The sequence below is a fragment of the Meleagris gallopavo genome, chromosome 13 (assembly GCF_905368555.1).
Source record: "Meleagris gallopavo chromosome 13, MGAL_WU_HG_1.1, whole genome shotgun sequence".
NCBI lineage: Eukaryota > Metazoa > Chordata > Aves > Galliformes > Phasianidae > Meleagris > Meleagris gallopavo.
In genome coordinates this window covers 8,826,061-8,852,500 of record NC_139416.1, presented here as the reverse complement: position 1 = coordinate 8,852,500, position 26,440 = coordinate 8,826,061, and the positions used below count along the sequence as shown (strand labels likewise).

Genomic DNA, 26,440 nt, shown 5'->3' with positions numbered 1-26,440 from the left:
TAATGTACTGCGTGTCCTCAATGGACTCCTCTTCTGAGTTGTGGCACATGGCCAAATAGGAACGTAGCACATCTTCATTGTTGCTGGTTTTCATTCTAACTGCCGAAACAATTCATGCAGGTTTTGACAGCTTTTTTTTTGATATATTTATTTACATAAACTGCTTTATTGCAGTAGCATGTTTTGAACAGAAAATATACATGTTAAATTATGAAGAGACTTTTTCTGGAAGACCCTATATGCTTTTTTTTCTTAAGAAAGCATAGAGATAATGTTTCTAAAGAGAACTTTAAAACTTCCTTTATTATAAAATATGAATCAAAACACAATAAAAAGAGTCGTTATCTCTTAGTCAGCAGAGTGCTTTCAGTAGTGTGCCGTGTTGAATGCGTACAGAGAGATCATGACTGGAAGATGAAATTATCCCTACTGAAGGGTACTAGAGATCTGTACAAAAATAACCTTTAATTAGATTTAAATATGACATGTATTCACTTTGCTGACTTTGGCTTTTATTGATTCTTTATAATGTGTTAAAAGTATAGGGCGATATCTCACATCACCTTAGGTAGGACTTTATGACTGCCTCAGGTCTCATTGTTAATGCTCTTACAGCTATTTACCTCTGTCAGTAATGAACAGGCTAATGGGTCAGCAGACCTGACTGTGCACTGATCTCTCTGGATGATTTTCATTCAGTCTTCATCTGCAGCTGGCTTTTCCGCGTGGCCTAAGTGATCTGAATGTCCTTGCACATAGAATAGTTATCAGATATATATAACGAGGTAATCAGAAAATTGAAGTCGTGTGTGGAACAAAAACCATCCCGTTTTTATATGAGTGCACGTACTATGTGCAATACAGCATCCCTCATAGAATAACTGTGTGAATGGAAAAAAAAAAGTGGCAATAAAATCTTGCTGGTTACAGGATAGATTTTCAGCATAGTCCATCATCCACAGCTGGAACTCCATTCTAACATGGCAGAATTTCTACCTGTGCTCAGATACTGTTTGTCAAAACACATCCAGATTCCCAGAGGACTTCAGCACTTTGGGTGCTAGGCGTGTGTAGAAATACAGTCGTCAGTGTCACAGTAAGAAGAGATAGACATCAAGCACTCCAGTAAATTCTGATTTTACTGTGGTGAACAGAACTCTGTTGTTTTTTAACCTAATTATATGTGCTAAATACCTGAATATTTGACCTGAATATTTGAGAGCTCTTGAAAATCTTGTTTTAAAATATTTCCAGTTCAACGGTGATCAGCCAAAACAGATTTCAATTTAATTTTTAATTAAGACTTATTTGTTATGTACAGTATTAACTTGCAACGCTTTTTTAATTAAAAAAAAAAAATGTTATCTTTGTAGAATTGACTTATTTGGAAACTTAACATAAGCTTCTAAGCCCACAGAAAATATGTTGATGCGTTTCTGTTTAAAATATATTTTAAAAAGTAATTCCCTGTAAAATGTCTTAGTGGGACTACATTAGAAATAATTTTCAGTGTTTTAGATAAGAACCCTTTTAATCCCTGACCCTGAAATCTGGCTATAGAAATGCTGTTGGGAATGCTGCTTTAGTGCTGCTCGGTATTTCAGCCATACAGTTCTCAACATTGCCTTGTGACTGCTCTGAAAACATCTGGATGGAATCGTGGCCGGACAAACATCTTGGTGCTGTGCATGAGGTAGCCTTGGTTCTGTGCATCAGAGTGTCCATTGACTTCAGCCAGTGTTCTGGACGTGGTAAGGACTTGGAACATAAGAATTTTATCTGTAAGTGAGCTTTGGGGTGACTTTGCTCATCATAATACCTCAAAAATTTAGTTTTTAAGAAACACCTTTCAGGACAATCTTTATTGAGATAATTACTGGCTTTCTTTCAGTGCAGAAATGTTCTGTGTGCTTTGCATAGATTGTTCTTCCTTAATCTACAGAAGGGCTGTGCTTTGAGGTTGCTGTTACACAGAATGGTGTTAAAAGTTGTTTAGCAGGTAGTGGGAGGTGATATGACCAGAAGTCCTATGGTTCTGCAGGAATAAGACATGAACACAGTTTTCTTCCCAGCAGTTCTGGATTAAATACAAAATATTAAAGAATAAACTGCGCGTTTCATGTCCATCAGGTGCTGAGTGAGATTTCCACACATTTAGCTGAAGATTTTCAAAGAAGAAAGAAAATTAAGAAAGAAAGAAACAAGGAAGAATAAAACAACAGCAGTAACCCAAATCCTATTGTACTGGAGGATTCAGGCAAGTATTGTGTAAACTTTAGAGGGTATCTTCCAGTGAATGAATCTGCTCTCAAACCCTCTGCTGTTCTGACAGCTGGTAGTGCTGTACATGGAGCTGTGGGATACTGGTGTCTGATGCTCACTGCCAGAGAGGTGGTCGATGTGCCTGTTGTCGATCAACTAGTTTGCAGTGGCAAAAATGAAAAGCAGAGTGAAAGAAAATGGAGGAGAGAGAACTGTGTGTGCACAGCTGGAGAGAAATGAAAGGTAGAAAGAGAAAGGGGGAAGATGGAGAGGAAAATGTTTGGAGAAGAGAAAAAAAGTGAGAGGAGAATGTGAATGTTAAGTTTATAGGAGGCAGTAGGTGATGCGGATGTATCCCCCAAAAAGGAGAAATTAGCACCAATTGTACCCAGTGTGACGCTAGTTCAGTGAAAGGTAGAAATAAGCACTGACAGAAGTCTGTGCAAATCCACAAGACTAGAAGAGTGAGGGCAAAAATGCAAAGAAAGAATCCTTTTTTTTTTCTGCAGTTCCATAATTATCATGTGAGATAAGTTCCCAAAGGAAAAAAAGAGCTTCCTTTTTACCTAATGAGAAAAAGGAGATATTCTCCTTTATTTAAAATGATTGCATCTGAGTGTTGAAGGAAAACACCAAACATTTTAAGACTCTAAAATCATACGAATCAGCAACACCAGGAGTGTTTGAAAGATGATTTCAGTTTCAAGGATGTAAATGTATTTCATTGCTGTGGTTTAGTCACCCTTGGTCATTCAGGATGTAAGTAGGAGTTGATCTGATTTAGGAAATCATTGAGAGATGAGTCTGAGGACCTGATTCTATCTTATCTTGAAAAACCACGGTTAATAAAGGAATGCAATTATTATGCATTAAAAACATTAAAGGGCTAGTTCCTCAAAGATGTTTAAGCACCTTTCTCCCATTGATTTCAATAAAATGAGGCAGCTTAAGTGCCTTCAAAAATCTGACCTTAAGTGTCATCAGGAAAAAGTGAAGCAAAAGATAAGCAGGTTCTAAAAGTATAACAGGGGACTGCAAGCACATGATTCTGGTGTGTTATTACATTTTATATGTGTGGGACTTCTGCACATTAAAAACCAAATAAAGCTACAAACAAATTATCCCCACCTAGGCTGCATAAAGCATCAAATTGCTATCTTCTCCCTGCAGTCCATCTCACAGACATCTACAAAACGCACTGTATGGAGTAAGATGGAAAAAAAACAAGAAAACAACAAACCCAACTCTATCCCCTCTGCTCTCTTCAGCCTCCTACCACAGCCCCCTCCCAGCACCAGGCTTGCCTCTCCCTTCCCCAGTGTGCTCGGTGAGCTGGAGGGGCTTGTTCACCTGACTCTGCTTGACAAGCAAACAGTTGGTCACAGTCCTAATTACAGATGCTTTTGTTACTCAAACACGTTCCTTCTGTTAGAGGGAGATGCCGCGCTCTCAAGATTAGCCTTATCGAGAAGGTGCAGTGTGTATGACATCGTCCCAAAGTGATAAATAGATAGATAGATGGACAGTAGCATACAGATGTTAATGTTTTTTTCCTTTTTTAGAAAAATCCTGTACTAGAAAATACCATGTTCGTTTGTCACTATCTTGTCAGGTTTGTTGCATTTTAATACAAAACAGAAAGGAGAGAGACTCGCCTTGCTGTTTATGTTTCTTTCATGGTTAAGCCAACCACACGGCTTACATATTTCTTGATAAATGGCGCTCAGCTACTTCTCTCTGGTATAGAGCAATCAAATTGCTATCCTCACAGATATAACCCCCTCACAGATATCAGTAATTCCCAAAGAAGAGATTTTCAAATTTAAAGGCTAAACTAAAATTTAAAACGATTTTCCTAGATTTCCGACCTAGATTCCCTGCCTTGCTCTCAGTGCATTTGTCCTTTTAAAGGAACCAATATGTTTGTATAACTGATGCGAAACAAGCTTGACTCCAAAAAGATTTAACTTAATATCTGGCTAAGCATTCAGAGGGTAGTCCATCTGTAGAATGTACATTAAGGACCCTGGCTGGAGCGCAGCTAGTCATGTATGATATCAGGCACACAAATGTGACGTGATGCCCATATACTCTTGAGCATAATTCAAAGTGCCATGAAGCTCTATGGGTAGAGAAGCTATAAACACAGTTGTCACAAATGAGAAAGAGTACAGAGTTACATTCAGACTAAAGAGTGAAGAAGCATTAGAACCAGCCATCATGTCTTAATGAAATTGTTAATTAGGATATTATGGAATGCATAGCTAAAAGATACTGTCTGTTCAGTAACCTTGCAGCATGCTTTTATTTAACTGTTTCTTCACCAAAATCAAAGGCAGACTCAAGCAAGGTGAAGAAAAGCCCTTGTAAATATACAAAGGTAATCAAAATGACGTTACTTTTTTTTCCACAGTGGATTTTTAAAATCCTGTTTTCCCTTTCTAAACAGACCAGCACAGAACATGTGATTGTCTACTGCTTATAGGAATAAGTACACATTTAATCTACATAATCATCAGTCTTCCTTTATGTAAAAATGATTAGTAAATAGGGTTTTTAAGCAACTGTTTAGATTAGACATTGGCATCGTAGATTAACTTATTTCTAAAACACTTGATTTTATCACTCTGCCTAATGATTTGTCCCATGATTTATTGGCTAATATGATGAATCATGTTAGATTTATTGTTTATCCTATAAATAGTGCAACAAATCATTAAACAGTGATAAAAGCCAGCAGTTTCACAAGAAAGTCTACCTATGTTATCTTTGTGTACAATGTGTGGCTTACACTAATTTGATTGTTCTCTCTATTTTCACTTTTATCTTATCAGGTGAATAGGCATCTTTGTTTAAATGATTTTGTAAAATGAGGGTGAAGCCATGATCATATACTCTGGCTGTATTTATTTTATACAGAAAGATAAAGCCTAGTATTTGATGGATGGTAGATCTGTAAATTTATTCATGATAATAAATGTGATATGCTTTGTGAGAGATTTTAAATATAATGGCTTTTTTATTATTTTTTTTTATTTTAGTATGTCAGTTATGCTTTTCTTGCTATGGTTTCATGATGTAGTTGACAAAAATGTTTCTTTTATCCTTTGTAGAGATCTGAGCCCATCTTGTTTAGTAACTTAGCTGAAAGGATACAGTATGGGAGACTAGGGAACTGAATATATGAAATTTGGCATTCAGATAATGGGAGCGGTTGTTTTTGTTCTTGAGATGGTAATGGCTTCTCTTGCTGCAGATATAGCTAGGTCTGTCTGTATACATTAGGAATGAAAGGATGGAAAATAGAAGTAATATTCTTGAAAATTTCCTGAGGTCATTGGTGGGTTGGGTTAGGCGCAGTAATGATGATAACAAATTATATGGTAGCAGATTTGCAGTGTTGTAAATTGAATTATTTGGACGGTAATGGTCAACCTTTCTTGCTAACTGAGCCATTTACCTTCTTTAGATCTCATGGCAGAGCCACACCCAGTTGTAAAAAAACTAGTTGTGCATTCATGAGATCTGTCCTTATATGCACAGTACTCCAACAGTGCCGAGTCATGTACAGCATGCTCAGGACAGCTGCTCAGCAGGTTCCGAATCCAGTATGTATGGCAATGCCATTCTTTTGTTGCTTCTTAGTACTAGTGAAGTACAGCTGTGCTGTACTTGCAGGTTTGGTTATTGATATCTCATTACCTTTGTTACAGGTTCTGCATGTGCATCCCAGGCTCTCAGACCTGCCTTTCTCTGCCAGCTGTTGTGTGGTTGCTCGTTCTGCTCCCTACAAGCCTGCATGCAGATCAGCAGTATCTGTGGAGCCGGACTCGGAATGAGCATTATCTCCAGTGATCCAGAAGGCTACACAGCAAGCAGGAGAAGTCTTGCTTCTTGTCACTGTGATTAGAGGTATAGGAAGCAGGTATCCACATGTGGCATGGCTGAACAAAGTGAATGTGCCTTTTTCGTTAACTAAATGAGCATCTCTCTTCAGTGCCCAGCTAATAATTCCTCCTGTCTTATTTTCAGAGGGAAAGCACCACAGCACTTAAGGTGAACTGTATGGAATAAGACATGTTTTTGCTATGTTTTGGATATCTGTTGTGTTTGTAGAAGAGTATTGAGCACAGCATGCTTTTGGGCAATGAGAATTTAAAAAATATGTGGAAATACTACATGAGTCCTTTGTATATTAGACCAATCTCACTACCTCTGTCGGCTTTGTAATTTATGATAATTCACCTAATGGAAGAAGAAGGGACAACAAATATGCAATTTTGAAGGCTGGAAAAAAGCAAAGCTTAAAGGAAGAACTGGCAATGTTTGTGGATCTGTCTGGAAAAAGTGAAGTTAATTGAAACATAGGCAGTAAATGAGATGGCTATTTAAGATTGTGGCTGTGATGTATCTGATTATTAAATCCAGGGAGACAGCCCTAATGACAGAAATCAGCAAAGAAAATGTGTTTTTGTGTGCGTGTGTTACTGTGTGTGTTTGGTTATTGCAATCCTGTCCTTTAGTGCAGTGCTTTCCCTTGAACTAATGGACCTTAGTTTGCATGAGCAGAGGAAGCAAAGCTGTCAGTTGTCTGTTAAGTCTCCAGTGTAATCCCAGGCAGTGCTACCACTAATTTCCCTCCAGACAAGTCTTTATAGTCCTCAATGTATTTCCAGAGAAATATTTTTGTTTCCCACAGGAGAATCTCTTGGGAAAGTTTCCTGGGAATTCCTATGGATCTGCAGGTGGAACATGCATGGAGAACGAGGGAAACAGAATGAAAATGCAAGATTAAAGGAAGGAGGATATAAAGGAATACATGTTAACAAGGAAAGAGGAAGTGGTTTATTACATTAGGCCAAACAGCTAGACAGACTCTGTTTTATAAACGCTGACATAGACTTATCTCACACCATGTTAAAGGTTGTAGCACTAATAGCTTAAAATCTAGGAAATTGATATTCCTACAGTGAGTGTGTCAGTCTTTTACGTTGTTAATCTATGTAAACAATTTTCTTCAGAAAAATAAGATTCTATTGCTTTGAGTCATTTGCCAGAATCTCTTTTCATTTGATTTTGATTTATAGCTGTACTTGCTTTAGAACTTCTTGAAAAAGTTTTAAGGTAAGTAATTATCCACTCCCTCTGGGTGACACAAAGTTTTTGAATTTGCAAGGAACTGTTTCTCTTCTATGAAATATAGATTGCAAATATTTTTATATTATAATTACATTCTGCCTTTATCTTTCATATCATTTGTTCATCTATCATTCTGTTCTTTCTGACTGCAGTGTCACTGATTGATGCAATGAGTGCAGTTAATTTTACTTCTGAATTTTAGGAATGGATTTGTCAATCAATGCTATTCACTGGAGTATCTTTGTAACTGTCTCTAATTTCTTAGCTTTTCTTTCTGTTTTACTTAATAATTTGGAAGTGAAAGTTCTCTAACAGCTACCTGTCATTGTGAATTTTGGTGTTCATAAATGGAAGGATGAGTGCCTGTTTGCATCCTACACTAACGCAACCCTAGTTTGACAACAGTGATGGTTGGTAGGCTGCTACAATTAGGTCCTTGCTCTTACTTCATTCACTAGGCAAAACGCTGAAAAATAGAACAAGCTGCACCTTCAAGCAATAAAAGCATACTGGGAACATGGATAACCAGAAATGTATGCTTCAAATTGGAGAGATCAAATTCACTCAGAGAGGACTGGATTGCATAAATACTTTGCATATGCCAGATATCTCAGTATAGGACACAATTTCCCATTATTCACAGTAGATTCTAATAGTGTCAAAAAGAGGTTTACAGAAAGATGTACATTATCACCAAGTAGTAGCTAATTGTTTAGTTAGTACCATTGTTATTTCATATACAGCAGTACCTGATAAGGAAAAGCATTAACTTTAAAGCCACAGAGGTGTGCTTGTATTTTTCTTTGTTTTTTATCCTTTCAACTTCCCCATCAGCTTTTAGTATCGATAAGCAAATCCATTCTTTCTCAGATGAATAATGAACCCCTGATGACTGTAAGTACCTAGAACAGGTAATTTAAAATGGTGATACAGTTAACCTGATTTTTCCATGTGTATAGCTCTACCAGTCCTCCCCTAGGGCAGGAGCTCAAACTGTCTTATATCCACTTACCATGTAAGGAGACCCTTCCAGACCCTGGCCTTCCCTACCTGTGTATGTGACATCTTTGTGTTCGGCTTGTAATACAGAAAGATGATCCCTTTTTTCCATACAACCAAAATTATGGGCTTGACATCACAATGAAGATAGTAAGAACTGACTGTCCTAAATGGGACTTGTATTCTTAGAGCTTTTTTGGCAACATCATTCCTGTCCCACAGAAACAGACTGCATTCCATTCCTGGTTACTCAGCATCAGTATTGGGGAGAGTGTGTCTCAAGTGCAACGGCCTCCCAGACATCTACAGTAATGCAGTAATGAACACAACTGTCTGGACACTGTCTCTCCCCAGTAGTTCCTTTTCCCTGGTCCCCCAGTAGGTGGCTGGATGCATCCCTGGTTCTTCTAGGAGATGGAAGCTTTAGTGTGTTTGCAAACCCAGCTCCCTCTGCAGCTTGGTGGGGGCATTCCTTGAAAACAAAACAAGCCTGTTTTTCTCCATCAGGCTGAAAAGTACCACTACAACATGGCAGCCCTGAGGGTTCTTCAGCACCTTTATCCAGTAGCTTGCTGGAAGTCCTTATTTGAATTACAGGACCTTCTGTTGGCTGCTGGTGTGTGCAGCCATACTTATGACTTCTCCAAAGCTTCCCAATCTCAGATTCCTCCCTGCCTCAGGCTCTAGCAGAGGTTTTTTTGTTGTCAATTAATGTAAGCCTGAAAGATTGCTCTCTGAACCTTTGTTTAGGGCCATAAAACAACATTATAACTCTCTGGCTGATCACCAGAGGAGCAGAAGCCAGGATGTAACCTGTCCAGTCTCACTGCTCCTTCATGTGATATCCGGGGTGGTAGTTTTATTCTGTTCACCTGTTGTTTGAGGTTTTTTTTTTTTCTTTTCTTTTTTTCCCCTTATGAAAGTAGGGATAGTTTTTTAATAAATATCCGAGTGTGTTCTGGCTTTAAGAATGATATGCATTTAATGTGGCTCATGCTATATTATTCTTGCTTAACTTGGAGCTTTTGATTTAGCTTTCTAGTTTAGCTGTGGTATTCCGCAGGGAATATTGTTGGTTTCCAAATCTTTTGTCAGAGTAATTGAGCATAACGTCTTTGCAGGTTTGTGTTTCAAAAGATGCATTATCTTTTCTTGTCCATTTGTTCTATCTGAGCTATTCAAAACTTTTAGCTTTACAGATCCTGTGAAAGAATTTGAGTTTTAAGGCTGATAATTTATGTTTCTGCTGAATTTGCAACTCTGCATGTGATGATTAATACATCTCTCCATAAATAAGTAAGAAAAGATGGTATCAGTAAATTGGTAACAAAACAGAAGAATTTCATTAAATTCAGTATTTTGCAAAAGTCTTCCATCCTTTTAGTTCTTTATAAATTAAACTTCATCCATATCTGGCTGGCTGAAGAATGAATGTCACATATAAGATATCTCCTTTAAATATCTTCTTGAAAGTAATCTATATGATTTACAACATATTGCAATTAACACTGACCTTTTGTCTGCTTCAAAAGAATGTGAGAAACAGTTCTTCTGACATCAAAGAGATTTTCTAAATTTCCAAAAATATTCCTGATGAAAGTTGTTCTGGCTAGGAAAAATATGTCACCTTTATTTGAAAGACACAGCACACTTGATGGATTGTCTGCCTCTTCCCTAACCTTAGCTCCTGCGCAAAACTGGATTTAGAAAGAAATTTGCAAATATAATCTATTAGAAATTGCAGATGCCTCATAGGTAAAATTAAGAATCCTATATTTGTGTTTAAGATTACACAACTATTTATTCGAATCTGGAGCCTGCTACTCGCTCTCCCCTTTCTTCCAGCTACTTCAGTACCAACCTACAACTGCAGTTCAGTTTTCAGCAAATCTAATCCACTTTTTATTCAAAATGGAAAAAAAAATAAGGTTTAGTTTTCACAAACCTCTATATTTGAAATTGTATATAAATTGCTTATATCTATGTACTTTAGACCGATTGACAGCTTTCCAAATATTTGCTACAAATATAAATTCCGGTATTCATAATTCACTCTGTCCAATTGGCCAGTAGAATTACATTTTATCACCTCTGATGGGTTCCTGGATGACTCTGTCAGGTTTTCAAGGTGACTGCATAAAATCTTATGCCAATGGTCTGAGTTTTAATATTCCTTTTTCTCTGTTAGAGCTTTTCCTAACAGTTACCTTTGTGGAAAGCAGATAAAAGACTGTGAATAGGGTCAAATCATTTGATGTAGCTGAAAGTAGAGTCCAGCTTGCCTTTATTTGCTTTCTCCTCGTGCTTCACTACTTTGGTCCCTTTCTGAGGGTTGGGAAGTCTTCCCTGGCCAGTGTCCTGCTGGTATGAACCAAACTGACATGCTGTTGCTCTGGGCACTTTGTTGGAGCAAGCTCTCCTTGTAGCAGCCCTGGCTCAACGGTATGGTATTAACTGTGAGCTTGGGAGAGGGGAGGAGGGATCAGAGCACGAGTTAGGCCAGCTGCCAGCCACACTAAAATTACTTCTGTAACCACTCCAATATGTGTACCAGAATTTAGGGACTCTGATATATTCAGACAGAACAGTTTTACACAAAGAGTAGTTGAAATACAGTCTGGAACAAACTGCCGAAGTCAGCATTAGAAGCAAATAGTGTAAATCAGCTCAAGGAGGAGTTTTGGAAGAAGGCAGCGGGAAGAGCACAGAGCTACTAGCTTGAAGTTCAAGTTTCAGATGATGAAATGCAGATTGATTTGTGTTTCCTGAGGTTATGAGGGCAGGTCTTCATGGACTGTATCATCCTCTTTGAGCTGTTAAATGTTTGTATGTACATTTGTGCTGTGTTTCGTTCTCTTTCAGTTCAATGATACTTCCCCTCCTCCTACAGACTCGCTAGATTTGCTGAATGTAATGCATATCACAGAAACTCTGATTTCCAGCATCTGGATGAACTTCACTGAAGCCAGTGAAGTCATTTACTTACAGTGATGTAAGGAAGTATGCATTTCAGCTTACGGCATGTAATTCGTATGTGTTATCTCTTAAGACAAACATCCAGACCATGGTGTAATATTTAAGTCTGCACTGTTTTGATAAAGAGATCTGAACTATGAAATCAAGTGTGGAAATGCTATAGGAGTTTTAGGGTACCATTGATCCCAGTATTGCCATGCTGCTGTGATGAGAGTTGTGCATCACAGGAGGGGCAGAACAGAAAGCTGAGGTGGGGAATGCAAAATTCACGTGACAGAATTTCCATGTATTTTGTTCCTGTGACTTGTGACAGTGACAGAGTCCTGAGCTAACTCCCCCAGCTCTGCAGGACTCCTTGTAAAAGACTTGGGAGAGCAGCAATGGGCCTGATTTGCGATGTGCTGTGCTCCATAAACTTCATGACATGTCGACGTAAGCTGAATTCGTTCCACGTCTTGCTGGATCAGATCTTGTATTGTGTTTTTACCTAGATTTCTTTTTCCTGAAAACTAGACAAACACCAAGTTTGTTTAGTATTGACACAGGTCACCATTACTATTATTACGCAAGAAATGTGGTTTTTATTTTATTGCAGTTTTTAGTTTCTGAGTGATCAGTTGTGTTAAGTGACTTGTTTATATTTTGAGTGGAAATGTTACAAACCTACCAGTTCCCTCTTCTTTCTTAATTGCCTTTTGCTGCAGCTCTGATAAGCAAAACAGAATTGTCTTTTGTTTGTTTTGATGGAAGAACCCCATGTACAGTTTCCTTTTCAGGTTTCCTGTGGATTGGGTTTCTTGCTTAAAGTAACGTTTCTTTTCACTGAGATTTCTGTATTTCTAATACCTTCTGCCTCAGCATAACATAAAAATCCTCTCTATCCACTCAGAACTGTACGTATTGGTGTAGTAAAAGAGCATAAAATACCTCTTCATGTTTCCTACTTTCTTCCTAAACTCACAGTCCTGTTGGAAATTAGAAGTGAATTTCCATGGCAAAGAAACATAATAAGAAAATTAATGGAATATTTGTAAATGGCCAGAAAGGCTTGGTTCTTGCTTCACAGAAATTCATAACCTGGGCCAGCACAATCTCTGTTCCCTGCTTCTCAGCTGTAGATGTGTGGGTATTGTGTTTAAAGCCCAACAGAGCAGTAGCAACAAGACGGAGCTGGCCTTACAGAGCCGTAGCAGCCGGATGATTGGATCCCATTTCCCACAGGTTTTGAAGTCTGCAACTGAAAATGTCTTGTAACTCTATTAGGAAAGACCTACGGTGATCAATAGAACCAACAAGGCCACATGAGTATGTCTCAGAGCACAGTGAAAATTGCACATCCCATGCTGCTCAGGGGACTTAATATTTTTCAGTGATTTTCTCACCCCATCCCTTGCCCATGTTTACAGAGCAGTTGTCTGATGCAGCTTTGCTATGAAATGTAGGACCAGCTCATTGTTGAAATTACCCCCGAAAAACAGCTCTGTGCATTTCCTAAGGTTTCTAATAATTCAGATTAAAAAAAAAAAAAAAAAGAGACAAAGAATATATCTTTAGTTTTGTAAAGATTGATTTATAATTTGAAGTGACATTCTGCAATTTTAAAGACCAGGATGTCTGCGCTGGTGAGAAAAGAGGGCCATAGTCCCTTACCCATCCCTCTTGTTTGAGGTGAGGGGCAGAAGCCAGGGGTGGGGGTTTGATTTTGCTGGAGCTGGCTGGTACTTGACCCATAGGTTCAACGGCACTGTGAGGTCCAAGTGCTGACAGGTCGCTCCCTGTGTGTTCTGAGCTGGGTAGACCTGAAACAACAACGGTATTGAGATTGGGATTTAGCTGCAAATATCTGACTGGAACAGCATTTTTATGGTTTCATATATTGACAATTAATATGGTCTCACTGATAGTAGACAGAGAAATAGATTTTATTTTTTTTTTTAATTTATATATGATTCTAGACCATCTGTGTATATGCTGCAATGGACTAGATCCTGCAGATTTAAGCTGTGAAGTACTCGTGTAGAAATTAGCTTTGCTTGGATGGACTTTTTCAAAAACTTTGAGAACCGAGTCCAATTTTAGTGACAACTAAGTGACTGCTTGTTCTATTTCATAATTATTTTTAGTTTGCTCTTATATACTTCCTATAATATATTGTTATAAATATCTTCTTCTTTTCTTTTTCTTTTTAATGTGAGAAAAACAAAATACTTGCTTTGAGGTGCACAGGGACTCTTTTATAGACAGTGTATTTAGCTCAGAGCACATGAAAAAAATGACTATTTGACTAGGTTAGCTTTGGGTACCCTCAGGCTCTTTGAGATTAGTTTTAGATTCATATGCTATGGTCACTCATTGACCAAGCTGTTTTAACACTTATACATATCCAGCAAAGGATCATTTCCCTCAGGCATGGTTTTCTTTCAATCATATTTAGCAAAACCATTAAACACACTTGGGGTTTGCACTGAAGAGAGAAACAACTTTACATGCACACAATTCAAAATAATTTTCTTCTTCAGGAAAAAAAAAGACTCAGTTAAATGTTGAAGTCTCAGTTTATCAAAACTTAAAGTTGATAACAACCTTAAATGGTTCTGTATAATTCCCCTGCAATTAAATGCTTTCTAGCCATTTTTTTGCCAATATTTTTAAAGTGGGTACAAAGTCACTTTGTTCCTAAATAAGCAGAAAAATGAAAGAATTCTCAATTTTGTGTGCAAGAGTGATTGACAGATGATACAATAGAGGAATGGGAAGCAGATGTTACATTAATTAGTTTTTATCTTTTTAATAGCCTTTTCCTTAGTAACCAAATTTTATTTCCCAACAAATCCTCAAACCTTAAGTTTTTCGGCTTTGATATTATTTTAAAGAGAGCTTCTAAACCACCTTCCCCATGTTTTAGAGTAGATGAGCATCCCCATTGGTGGATGAAGAGTTAACACACAAAAAGAGTGCAATGTGGAGCGGCTCTGGCTGCCTCTCGCTACGGTGTGAGCTTGAAAGTGTGGCACAGCTAAATGTGTAGCTTCCTTCATTTGCAAAGTCATATTGGCTCCAGTTCATTGAAATTCAACACAGGAAGAGTAAGTGTTCACAGAAAGGCTATTTGTAGGACTTGTTACCGGACCCTAAATTTGGAATTGGAAAGTGTTCCCAGATGGCCTAAAAAGTGAGTATTTTTGGTTCTTCACTGAAGAGGAGCCATATTAAATTCAACAAGTTCTCTTTATTAAACATGTTGTGGTCCTTCTTAAGCATATCTTGGCTCATGGTTTATAGAAAATATTCTTCAGTTGAACAGTATACCTTTGAATAGAACAGAAAAGCATGTGAGAAGGTGTGTTCTTTCCTTTTTTATGTGCTGTCTGTGGTTGTATTTCCCTGTGGACAGGGTTCCTGTTTGTGGGAGAAAGCGCCTGGATTCTTTCTCCCCGAATGACTATCCATTCTGGGTAGGCATCTGAGTAAGGGCTAGCTCCCAGATTATCTGAGAAGTGATGCTCTCTCTTCGGATCTATCTTAATTCAAATACCGTGTCTGACAGGTTTCACTTAAGAGTTCAGACTCGCCGCTTCACTTTGACTACTCAAACCAGAAATCTCCAGTGACACTTCCTCTGCTTACTCTGGCTGGTTTTCACTTGAACTCTTTTCGATGTCTCTAAATATGAAGGCATACGTATGAGTTCATCCCTCCCTCCCTTCTTCCTCTGCATTGAGACCACCTCAACTGCTTAAATCTCCTGATTTAATTTTCACTTCTTTTCTGATAGCATACTTGTGAAATTCCTAAGATTTCTATTAAAGATAACACAATATCTATCAGCTCCTTCACAGTTAGATGTAGAATTTTTACAGATGTCTTTCTTCAGATAGTATCAGTGACGTTCATGTAGAATTGTTATTCTGTAACTGAGCATTTTCAGTTGATGCAGGTATTTACAGTCGTGTGTAAACATGAGGTTAAGAAACACTTCTTTTAGGTGGATCGAAACAGACAGATTTGCAAGCAGTGATTTAGTTCTGTTTTTTGGTGTGGTTTTTTTTTTTTTTCCCTGTTACTGTCTTGATCATTGCAACTGCTAAAACTCAGAGTAGATGGTAAATTGAAGACCTAATTTTTGCTTGACATTTAAAATTCTTAACCTGTGATAATCAACAAAGCTACTTGGAGTTGTAACTTGGTCTTTTTGGACATCCTGACAACTTTGGATGGAGGAGTCCTGCTTGAGGAGATCTTGAAACTGTTAAAACATACAATTCCAGGAATAATGCTAGTTTCTAAATCTCCTGTTTGTGATGATAGTTCTTCTCTAATCAAAGTATTGTTTTTTGCAAATTCTGCTCTTGCTGCATTCTATTCTAGAGATTGAAGCAAATTTTAGGAAGTGCTCATTAACTTTTGGATGTTTCACTTTCTCACCCTGTCAGAGTAACCAAGCTCTTCCTTTGTCAAGGCTCATTTTGAGCAATTGTCTAAGATCACAAGTCTATCTGTTAGTATAACTAACTATAGTGCAGTTTTAAGGCCTTTAATTTTGCCTTTGCCTTTTGCCTATTATGCCTTTTTTCAAGTGTGCATCTTGTCATCTTCAGCTATTAGAAATTCTAAATTTCAACATTGAAAGTGCTAATTCCTTCTAGTAGTATTTCATTAATGCTTTGTGGTTTAATATTTCATTGTATGCCAAACTTGAGAGACATTACAGAATGAAAAGTGCTGTATAAGTTTTATTGTGTTGTCTACTTCTTGCCTGTTATGTAGCAGCAGTGCTTACTTCCTGTTGATTTTCCAGCAGTGAAAATTAGAGATATTTTTCTTACAGGTAAAATAATTAGTGCTTTAGGTGAAAATGAATACGATTTATGTGTGTTCGGTCATGCAGAGTATCAGCTTGTTTTTTTAACCATATTGTCAGTTTCTGGTGGTTACAAAAACAGTTTATTCAGAATTTCATCCTTTTCACAATAAATTAGCACGTTTGGATTTATTATCTGGAATCTCCATTGCACACACGGTAGGGTAGAGTAAGCATATTATCTCAGAAAGCCCTGACATCTGAAAATATTAAATGTTTCAGAGGCTGTAAGAAGCAAACTCAAACTGAAGCTAAGCACTTAAATCAGCACTATTTTATGTGTGAATTTCATATTGTCAGTGATACGCTCTCTGTATGTACACCTGAAATAAGTAACATAACAAGTCTTTACACCTGAATTTCTTTAGGTGACAAAGCTTAGTTCTGTTTATTGATGTGGTCAGCCAGTGACTGCACCTTTGCCTACATGCCATAGTACTGATTTTACATCTCTCAGAGGCAGAATCCCATTGTTCTTTTCAGTTTCTTATTATTTAAATCATGAGGTTTAACTCTCTTACAGAAGCCTCCTGATGGCTCTTCTGCTTTCAGTTTTTAATTGGAGAAATTTTTACTCTGTCCAACTCTACAAAGCATTATATATATTTTTTTCAGCAGACCATTACTGTTTTAATGTTGGTATAAAAAAACAAGTTCCCCACCTCTTCCAGCAACACTTGCAGTCAACAGAGAATGGAGCTCTTGCAGAGAGCACCTAAATACATATGGTTACTTGTTCTGAATAATCTAGAATAGGATCCCTTTCTCTGATTATTCTAGTTTAGCAACAAACCAACTAAATGTGGTAAGCAATCATAGAATTGCTCAGGTTGGAAAAGACCTTCAAGACCATCAAGTCCAACCACAATATTGAGCTCTAAAAGTGCTTTGTTCATATTTCATGATGACAGTTGACTTCAAAAACTGTTTAGTGAACTTCCCTAGGAAAAAAGATACTGAGCTAAATGTTCTTTAAGACTTAGCAAGAAATGTTTTAGAAGTCTGAATAAAATACAATTCAGGGCCAATTTTTGCCCAGTAGGTTTGTGTAAAGCAGCAATTTGAATTCACAGACGTCTACTTCCCATCAGATTGGGCTTCTAGAAATCAACACAAGGAATAATCTGATGTTACAGAATGGATTTTAATTTTCCCTACAGTTAAAGTGGTTCTGCTTTACATCGGAGCAAAAACTAAGCTTTGGCAATGTGGTGAAACATTAGAGAATACTCCTCAAATTAGTTACAGAAATTGAATGCCAGGGCAAATTCGAAAGAGGCAAGAAGGGGTGAAATATTTTATTTTAAAAATGCTCTATAAAGACAAACAGGCAGTAAATTAGCAAATGAGCTTTCACAGTTATTCATGGAAACACGTTTGAAAAAAACGTGGGGTTGGTTTGTTTATAATTTGGCAGAATTTTCCAGTGTTTTGTCAGTTTTCCATAGGCCTCTGTGCATAGGACTCATTGGGAGGATCACCAGAAATCTTTGAGGATGACTTCGGAAAGTATGAACCAAACATGGAGGAATGCAGCTGAAATGGCAGTGGAAGGCAACAGACTGAAAGCCAGGCATTTCTTTTGAAAATCCTTGCGTCTCAAAGGCATATATTTGAGTAGTAGATATGTGAAGTGGATATAAGTAAAGGGATCCATGAATCAGAATTCTGTGATCCTGTGATCTACTTGCATCTAGTCCTGGATGCTTCAAAAGCTGCAGCTAAAAGTGCAAACCAAACTTCCCATGTGTTTACAGCAGGTGGTATTAATTTATGTCATTTAGATTAATAGTTGTTGTTTAACAATAGCTGTTGATAAACTAGCTTTGCTATAACAATATGCAAAAAACTGCATTGAAACTGAGGGGGGGATGGGATAGGATATGACAGCCAAATGCTCCACCCTGTATTTATATATATATATTATTCCTCTGTCCATGCACAGAAATGATAACTTCAGTATGTTTACTGGGAGTAGTGAAAAACAGCCACTTGCAAATTAAGTGAGACAACAACAGATTGGAGCTGTATATATATTTTTTATGTTGCTTCCAACCACAGTGCAAGTGTTAGGAAAGGAGAGGGAAGCTTTATTGGGAAATATATTGGTTTTTATTTCAGTAAATGCTTCTGGCTCAAAGACGCCCATAGCTTAACCTGGTAATCGGTGAGAAGTAGAAGGGCATGTGCTGGCAGAAGAGAAGAAAGCTGTGAAAGGATCTGTCCTTAGGACCTGTCTATCTTTCTGTTTGTAATAAAAGTAAGAGAAAAAAGAAGCAGTGTTATCAGTACACTTCTGCAAGTGAATTAGCTAGCACAGATTTGATAAAGCTTATAAACCCTCTAGAGCAATCGTGACAGTTTGCTGGCTTGGGCTTTGTCTGCTGCCAGTTACTCCTTGCTAGTGGCACTCTTTATTTATGCTTCAGTACCACGTTATCCTCTGGGCTTCAAACAGAAGGGACCTGTCTGTAAGTGTTTTGGTTGTGGTGTTAAAAAATAAGAGTGCAGCAAAACACATGCAACAGTGCCCAAGATCCGTTTCAGCTAGTTTCCTTTTCTTGTGGTGGTGTTTCTCTGCGATTGTTGGGTACGCACTGATTGTGGCTGAGGTGGTGTATGTCTGGCTTCCACTAGAGAGTGTCACAGACTTATTTGAAAAATAATTTGAATTTGAAAAATTCAAATGAATGCATCATCTGCTTTGTTGTAGGCAAAGTGGCGTGACCTCAAAAACAGTAGACAGGTATGTCTCTGTGTATGTTTTCCATTTCCTATCACTGCCCATTTGTCCTTCACTGTGCAGCTGAAAATGAACGTAATTCAGGAGGCAGCCACATTTTTACACATGCTAGTTTTTATCCACTTGACAGTGCATGCACATTAATGTTATGATAGCATGTCATCTGATATATTTTCTTCTCTTTTGTTCTCAAAGTAAATATGTACTTCAAAATATTTTTTTGTTGTCAAATGCATCTTGTTTTTAGCACAAAGCGTTGTAAATAGTCTAGATTTTGAACCAGCCTATGTAAAATTCTGCATGTGGGAATCCTGGAAGGAAGAGGTTTCAGTTGTGGTCCATTAGCAAATTCTCATCTCTGGGCTGAAGATGTATATTCATAAGCAGGGAAATTGAAAAATGTTGTTAGGTAGTCAGAAAGCTTCCAAAGGGATCTCCGGACAAGGAGCTACAGTAATACCATTAGATGGGTATTATTATAAAAAGAAAAAGAATAATTTAAAAGTGAGGACAATAGGAACACCCACAATGCATCAAGTAATTTTTTTATTCTCTCAAATTTTACATGGAACTGCAAACATTGAAAGTTATTTTTCAGACATGGAATGTTCCTGAATAACTCCCGTTACTTTGCTCAACTGAAGAATTACCCATGAAGATATTTTGTCTAAAAAAATGTAAAATGTGAGTGCCGAGCTGACCCCTGTGGTGCTAAAAACCAAAATATAATTCTTAAAGTTGGTGAGCTTTCTTCTCTGAATTTCCAGTTTTGTGGTCCATGGACAATGGTCTTTGTCTGATATAAATTGTTGTCCTTCTGCTTTAATTAATATATTACCTATGTGGACAACAGTGAGGTTGAGAGAGAACATGTCATTTGTTCCCATCTTGTCCACACATCCAGGGGTGTCCAGAAAGCCCTAGACCACTGGGTGAGTTTTAAAGGCTCTGGAAAACTCAAAGACAGAAGCAGGTTCGGTTGAGCTCAACATCTTTACTTCTTTATCTTTTCCTTGAGAAGCGATAAAGAGCTGCATAAAGGGACCTAAGTATTTATCAGTGGTACCAGCAGTTAATAGACCACAGATAGAGGGGTCTCAAAGACCTGAATGCAGAGTGATAAAAATTTTTTATGATGTTTGGGCAAGGTAGGTAGCACAGTGAGAGCAATTATGTCAGATCCTCCCATGGTGAGGTGAGCTGTAACGTAGGCTTGTAAAGTCATTACGAAACTGTAAGGAGCTGAAAGTTAAAGATCTTGTGATACATCTGTATAAGGTTACATGCACTTCTCTTTGAGAGCCTCAGAGTCAGTTCTTAAAAACTTTTGGTTTGTTTTATCTATTTAATCTCTGTAGTCAGCTCACTTCTGAATTTCCCCTCTTCTTACTAGAAAGGAAAACAAGTAAAAGTGATGTCATCAAATCTACTGCTTTAGTTAAAATCACTTATGTTGGAAGGTGCTACAGATCGATCCTTTGAGTGTGCAAAATGAGTTTGGGATATCTTTTGAAAGTTTTGCTGTTAATTCTGTTTGCAACGTACATATGTTGGAGCAAGAGAGATTTTCTGTTGTCTGGCACTCATTGTCACATGAAGGAAGATGTATACCTTGTGGACAACTAAAAAGCTATCTGAAAAAAATGTAAGACCTTTAAAAATTTCTGTTAAGAGTAGGTCCCAAACAGAGGTATTTGTTAGTTTCTGCATTCAGTGAGAAGTGTGAAATAACCTCTCCCCAGTGTCAGGAGAAATCATGACTGGAAAAACTGGAGGACCAAGTAGAGGACTTGTTTTCTCTTCCCAGCCTCCCTACTTCTCTTAACAAGCAGTTTTTAAGTGCAGAAGTATGGTTAATAATAAAAAATGTAAATAATCTCTTGGCTCAGACAGTGCTCTTCCAGTGGCAGCTGGAGATGCTACTCTTCTGTCCAGCTCTTACTTCTCAATATGTCCATCTCCTAGGGTAACTGTGAAGATGAAGGAAATCCCAAATGTTTTTTTTTTTTTTTCTTTTTTTTTTTCCTAAAAGCAAATGGGGAAAGTAAGCAGATGAGCTTTTCAAAAATGAATGCTATTCTTTTGATTTATGAAACACTTATTTTTTCTTCTATTTTCCAGAATACATTATGTCATTTGCACTATTGTGGTTACAGGAGGAGGGAGAAGTTTCTGTAGTCTGTCAGTCGCTCATGGCTAAGGTGAGTAATTCTTGACCTCTTTATCTCAGTTTACCCTTTATAGTTGGAATTGAAATGCATCTTGTATGAACTTCTATGAGAATGTTTAATTAATGTTTGAGAGCCATGAGACCCCTTAATAAAGAGTGGTCTTTGTGAAAGTGAAGGTATATTTATTAATAACTAGGTGGCTGTTCTGCATGGCATCTTCTCATAAATAGTACCCTAAAGAAAAAAAAGAAAAATATGACTAGAAATATTTTTAGGAGCTTTTGGATAAGAATTGCTACCTCATTACTGAAGAGAAGTAACTTTGAAAGATGGCTTATACAGCCATACTATGTGCTCTTTTATTGCATGAGGGATTTCTAACAGTCAACAGAATTCCTTCCTGACGACCTGGAGAGAGTGTGATCTAACTCTTTCAAGTTAATCATGAACCACAGAGCAAGCACTGAGTAAACTGATAGCATAAATTGAAAGGTCACAGCCTGCATTGAGAGAAAGGCTGCAGTACTTCCCACTTGAAAGAGACATGACAAATCATTTTGCTCTGTGTCATAGAGGCATAGGCGACTGAGGGCAAGAGCATGCTCAATTAGAGCTGAGCAGAAAGGACAGGGTGCCTCAACACGCAGCTCTCATGTCCTCACCAGTTCTCTGCCTTTGGCAGGCAGTGAGTGCAGTCTCAGCTCGTATCAAGGCTTGCGTTCCCTCCCTCCCTTTGGCTGTGCTGCTTGAAGATGTCGGTGATGCAGCAGCTGTGGGATCCGTGGTGGTTTGACTTGCCTGTGCACCACTGTGCACTGGAAGAACCTCTGTGAGGAGTAGGTTTCAGAAATGTCTTTATTCTCCTGGAGAGTTCTCACTGGATCTAGGGATTCCTAAGGCCTTGCATCCAGTGTAGCAAGGATGCATGCTTGTGTTTGCTTGGCACATGCTGGGGCCACAGAAAATGGAGCTCGGACATATTAAAATCCAAAGTACACTAGAATTTAGTCATGCTAGCAGAATTTGTAAGTTAAAGAGAGTATGCCTATATCGGGATGAGAAATAATGGAATTCATGATTCAGTGTGAGAGAACAGCAAAGGCTTAAAGCCAGGATGCATGTTTGTCTGTTCCCTTTTCATTATTTTGCCTGAACGATCTCTTTGTGCCAGGTATTGTTTGTCCTCCAGTCATTAGAGCTACTCGTTTGAACAGGAATAGATATGTAGAAGCATATTCATGCTGTACACTTCAGGGCAGGTGAACACTAAATTTACCTCAAAGTGCTTTAAGTGTCAGATAAGATTTACCATCCACTAATCCGTCTAACAATTCACCAGAAGTTCTGCTCCCTGGCAGTGCTTTTGCATAACAGACAAGGCAACTCCTGTGCTGCCTGGTATTCGGTTAGCAGAGGGCACTCTTGGGTGATGGAACCGCTTACACACAGTGGGCCGTTCCACACAACCTTTTTCATGATGAACAGAAAACTCTGCCCAAGGAATCCCACAGAAACAGCAGGAAGAGGTTTACAGAAGTTAATGGCCAGGCACTAATGTACCTCCTGTGTTAGATGGAGAAAATGGAGATGTGTGTCTTTTGAAGACCACAAATTTTACTACATTTTTGCAGAAGTAAGGGTAAGAACAAACTGAAAATTTTATTCACAATTAAAAAAAAAAAAAAAAAAAAGCAGAAAGAAGAGAGAAGTATTGTTTTTCTTGCATATAACAAGACTACTTAAGTATAGCAGGTTTTCCCAGGTGCAGAGCTGTAATTCCTGATCTGGAGTAATATCCAATAGCAGGAAGAAATGAGCGTGGCACAAGGGTTAACATGACTAGAAGAATGCACTGGATTTTGGAGAAGAAAAGGGACTCCCTGTTTGAATAAACCTTAACACCTTGACAGGGAAGTCAAATCAATTAGATTTGCATGAGACACAACAAAACATATGTTTACTCAGAGTTCTCTTCAAGTCCCAGGAGAAATCTGAATTGGAACCCATATTAAAAAAGCCATCTGGGAGTATCTCACACCAGACACCTTTGTGTGAGGAAATCTTTGCATTGGCCTAAGAAAGATCTCAATCACAGTTGACCTTGGTATCCAATTAATATCCTGGAAAAAAAAGTTATCTCTCTCTGTTAAAGTATAAGCAGGCAGAGACTTCTTTTTAGATATAATTGGATATATTAGCTATAGATATATTTTAGATATATTTTGGAGAAGCATATAAAGCTTGAATTTGGGGAGAAAATATTATCAGATATTGAAAAGAGCTACTTTAAAAATTGCAATAAGGCAAATCCCACCCCAAAATGCAGCGGCACAAAAGTGCACAGACATGGAAGTTTGTGCTGCTCCAGGTCAGCAAGGGAAACAAGCCCTGGTCTGTTGTTGCTTTGCCAGAGATCACTGGGTTCAGTGCAGCGAGGGCAGGGAAGGGAGGCAGCCTGCAGCCTTTGTCTGCTGCTGTGTGGGAGGGCCTGGGGTCCTGTGGTCTGCTGTCCAAGGGCTGTGCTGTCCAGCCGCGTCCTCCAGCTCCAGCACAGACAGATTTCCCACCCTGCATCCAAATAAAATGAAGTCAGCTTTGACTCTGCAAAATGTCGATGAATTCTTCAGAGTAAATCAGCCCTGTCAGCCTGATGTGGAACTGTCACCTACTTGTGACATAATATAATATGAAATGATATTGAACAACATGCGTTTGGCACTAAATTGTTAGCGGGTTTTAGCTTTGACAGCAGCAAGTTTATTGCTTTAATCCCAAGGTCTTTTAACCCTCTTTGACATAAATTGAGGTTGGCTTTTGTGAGAAAACTCCACTTCACTCTCTCTTCCTTTACCTAAAACTGCTTTTAACAATTTATGCTCGTACATCAGACACTCATTTTGAGTGACAAAAAGAAAAAAGATCTATTAGAACAGAAGGAAAAAAGGGTCAATTTAGGTTAAGCAGTGTATGTCTCTTTTGGTAGGCATGTCACAGCTTTCTTCAGGTGAATATGAATTTTAAGTTGTAATATAGTGTATTGCTGTAGGAAAATAAAACAAATCTTTAACAAGAAGGGTAAGTAAGTGCTGCAGGTGAAAGGCTGATAATCTGCAACAAGACTATTCATCCATTTCTTGATGGACTTTAATATATTCCTCAGTCCTTTTGAAACTTTTCTTAAAAGATCAAAGGATTTTCTCCTTTTTCCAGACACTGCAGAGAGTCTGGTTTGGTAAGGGTTGTATGTGGAAATACAGATTTATAGAAATGATAGTATATGTGCACACAGCGTAGCTGGCTGATAGCACAGAATTTAATATTTCACTTCTTTTTGAGACATCTTGTTTAGTTTTATAAGTACAGATTGTCAGCTGTGCTCTGATAATCTAGTCACAGAAATGCATCATATATGAACTCTAACAGCAATAACATGGGACACTTATCACCCATGTTTTTTATCCTCGATTACTATACAGTGCTTGTAGTGCTGTTTGAAATCATTTTTTAATTACATTTAAAGCTCAGCTGAATCTGCCCTTGAACTGTTAATAATGGAGAGTGAGCACAATCTGCATCTTTGCAAAAAATTGTTTTAAATGTTTTCTTTGTTCTTGCATAGGAAACAGTGTATTATTGATCTGCTTTCATTTTAACGAGAAGAGTATGGAAATATGAGTAAGAAAACTTGTGTTTCTTTCCAAATGTGAATATTTTTGAAGCTTTTATAAATTGCTCTTTTTTCTCTGCTAGGGATCAGATGCCTAATGATTTTTCTGTTTCTCTTATTTTGTGTAATCTTTGTTATTCATGTTATTGTGCTGTTATTATCTATCACTTGCTTATAGCAATTTTACTACCAGCCAGTGTTTAATATGTAAACCAATTGTTCCACGAGCAACAAAACTGATGCAATCTGTGATTTATGGATTTTATTCTTGTTCTCCTTATACCTCCTCCTGTGGTAGTAACATTTCCTCTGTGGTATTCTGCCTACCTTCTACTCCAACACTTTCAAACTTCCTCTTCAACCCTCTCTCCTCTCTCTTCCAACTTTTGTACCATAATAACTTCAGCTGACTGCCAAATTTCCACTGTACACTGTACACAAATTTCTCTCAGTCCTCCCTCATCACCTTCTGTCCTTTTTCTGCTCTACTCCTGCAGGAGCTTGGCTCACCATCTCCCATTTCTTAGGTCAGGGGATGAGGGCTGATGAAGACTGTGCTCTTTTTTCTTCGTCCTTCCTCTTAGATGTCCTTTGATTTGCAGGACATACATAGCCGCTAAAATGCAAATCCTCATTTCTCTAAAACAAAAAGCAGTAATTTCTTAGTCAGGCTTTGGTACTACGGAGTGACTGCACCAGAGAATAGCGCAGTGCCTCTGGTAGAAGCTCTCCAAGAGATCCTATACCACCACAGTGCTCCTCAGCAGAGAGCACAGGAGCTGGGCTACACCAGCATTCCTCTGACTCTTCAAGCATTTGGTACTGGCAGCCCTTGCAGTTTCCCTCCTTTGGTTACAGTTCTAAGTATAAATTTCATATCATCTCCAAATCCTGACAGAATGAAACTTGGGGAATTGGGAAAATGGGGTCAGTATATGAATTGTGCTCTTGTCCATGGCAATAAAAAGCACAATCACTGGGCATTCAGCAGCTGAACTACCCTCATGTTGTTTGTATTTTTATGGACGCTGTTATAACTATAGTCAAGTATGATTTAACTTTAAAAGGGATGCTGTAACATTGTTCAAGTCCAGAACTGCCATAATCTTTTGTGGTAAATCTTTTGGATTTTATCTAGCTTTTATTTAATAAAAAAGAAAAAGAAAAGAAAGGAAAAGAAAGAAAGGAAAAGAAAGAAAGGAAAAGAAAGAAAGGAAAAGAAAGAAAGGAAAAGAAAGAAAGGAAAAGAAAGAAAGGAAAAGAAAGAAAGGAAAAGAAAAGAAAGGAAAAGAAAGAAAGGAAAAGAAAAGAAAAGTAGTGTGATGAAACAGTAATAGAATACAGAGAAGCTGCATTTTCAATTACTTGCCTACTCATCTTTTTTATTTAGATTTGTATATATGCAAACATTTTTGAGTGTGCTGGTCTGATATTTTGTAAGTTGCATCAAATGAGCATCTCATAAAATGCACAGATCATTTTGTAATCTAATTCCTTTAAATGCTACACATATGCATTTTGAGGTTTTTGTTGCTTATGCGTTTCAGTAGCGTGATTACATTCTAACTATCATGGATGTGCAAGTTGCATTTGCTTTTAAAAACTGATTCACAATAATTAAG

General features: G+C 37.9%; 2 long non-coding RNA genes across 3 annotated transcripts in view; both read left to right on the top strand.

Annotated features, from left to right (window-relative positions):
• Positions 1–2,887, top strand: part of LOC146543482 (uncharacterized) — a 57,519-nt gene extending 54,632 nt beyond the window's left edge. The window contains exons 7-8 of one of the 2 annotated variants that reach the window (XR_014886112.1): positions 1–1,751; positions 2,131–2,887. The exon at positions 1–1,751 is cut by the window's left edge and continues 237 nt beyond it. This is a non-coding gene — a long non-coding RNA (uncharacterized LOC146543482). The remainder of the gene's footprint in view (positions 1,752–2,130) is intronic. The other variant, XR_014886111.1, reaches the window with a different exon arrangement.
• A 2,289-nt stretch (positions 2,888–5,176) lies between these two features.
• Positions 5,177–26,440, top strand: part of LOC104912935 (uncharacterized) — a 97,519-nt gene continuing 76,255 nt past the window's right edge. Inside the window, exons 1-4 of the long non-coding RNA XR_014886191.1 lie at positions 5,177–5,870; positions 5,976–6,174; positions 6,962–18,983; positions 21,102–21,181. This is a non-coding gene — a long non-coding RNA (uncharacterized LOC104912935). The remainder of the gene's footprint in view (positions 5,871–5,975; positions 6,175–6,961; positions 18,984–21,101; positions 21,182–26,440) is intronic.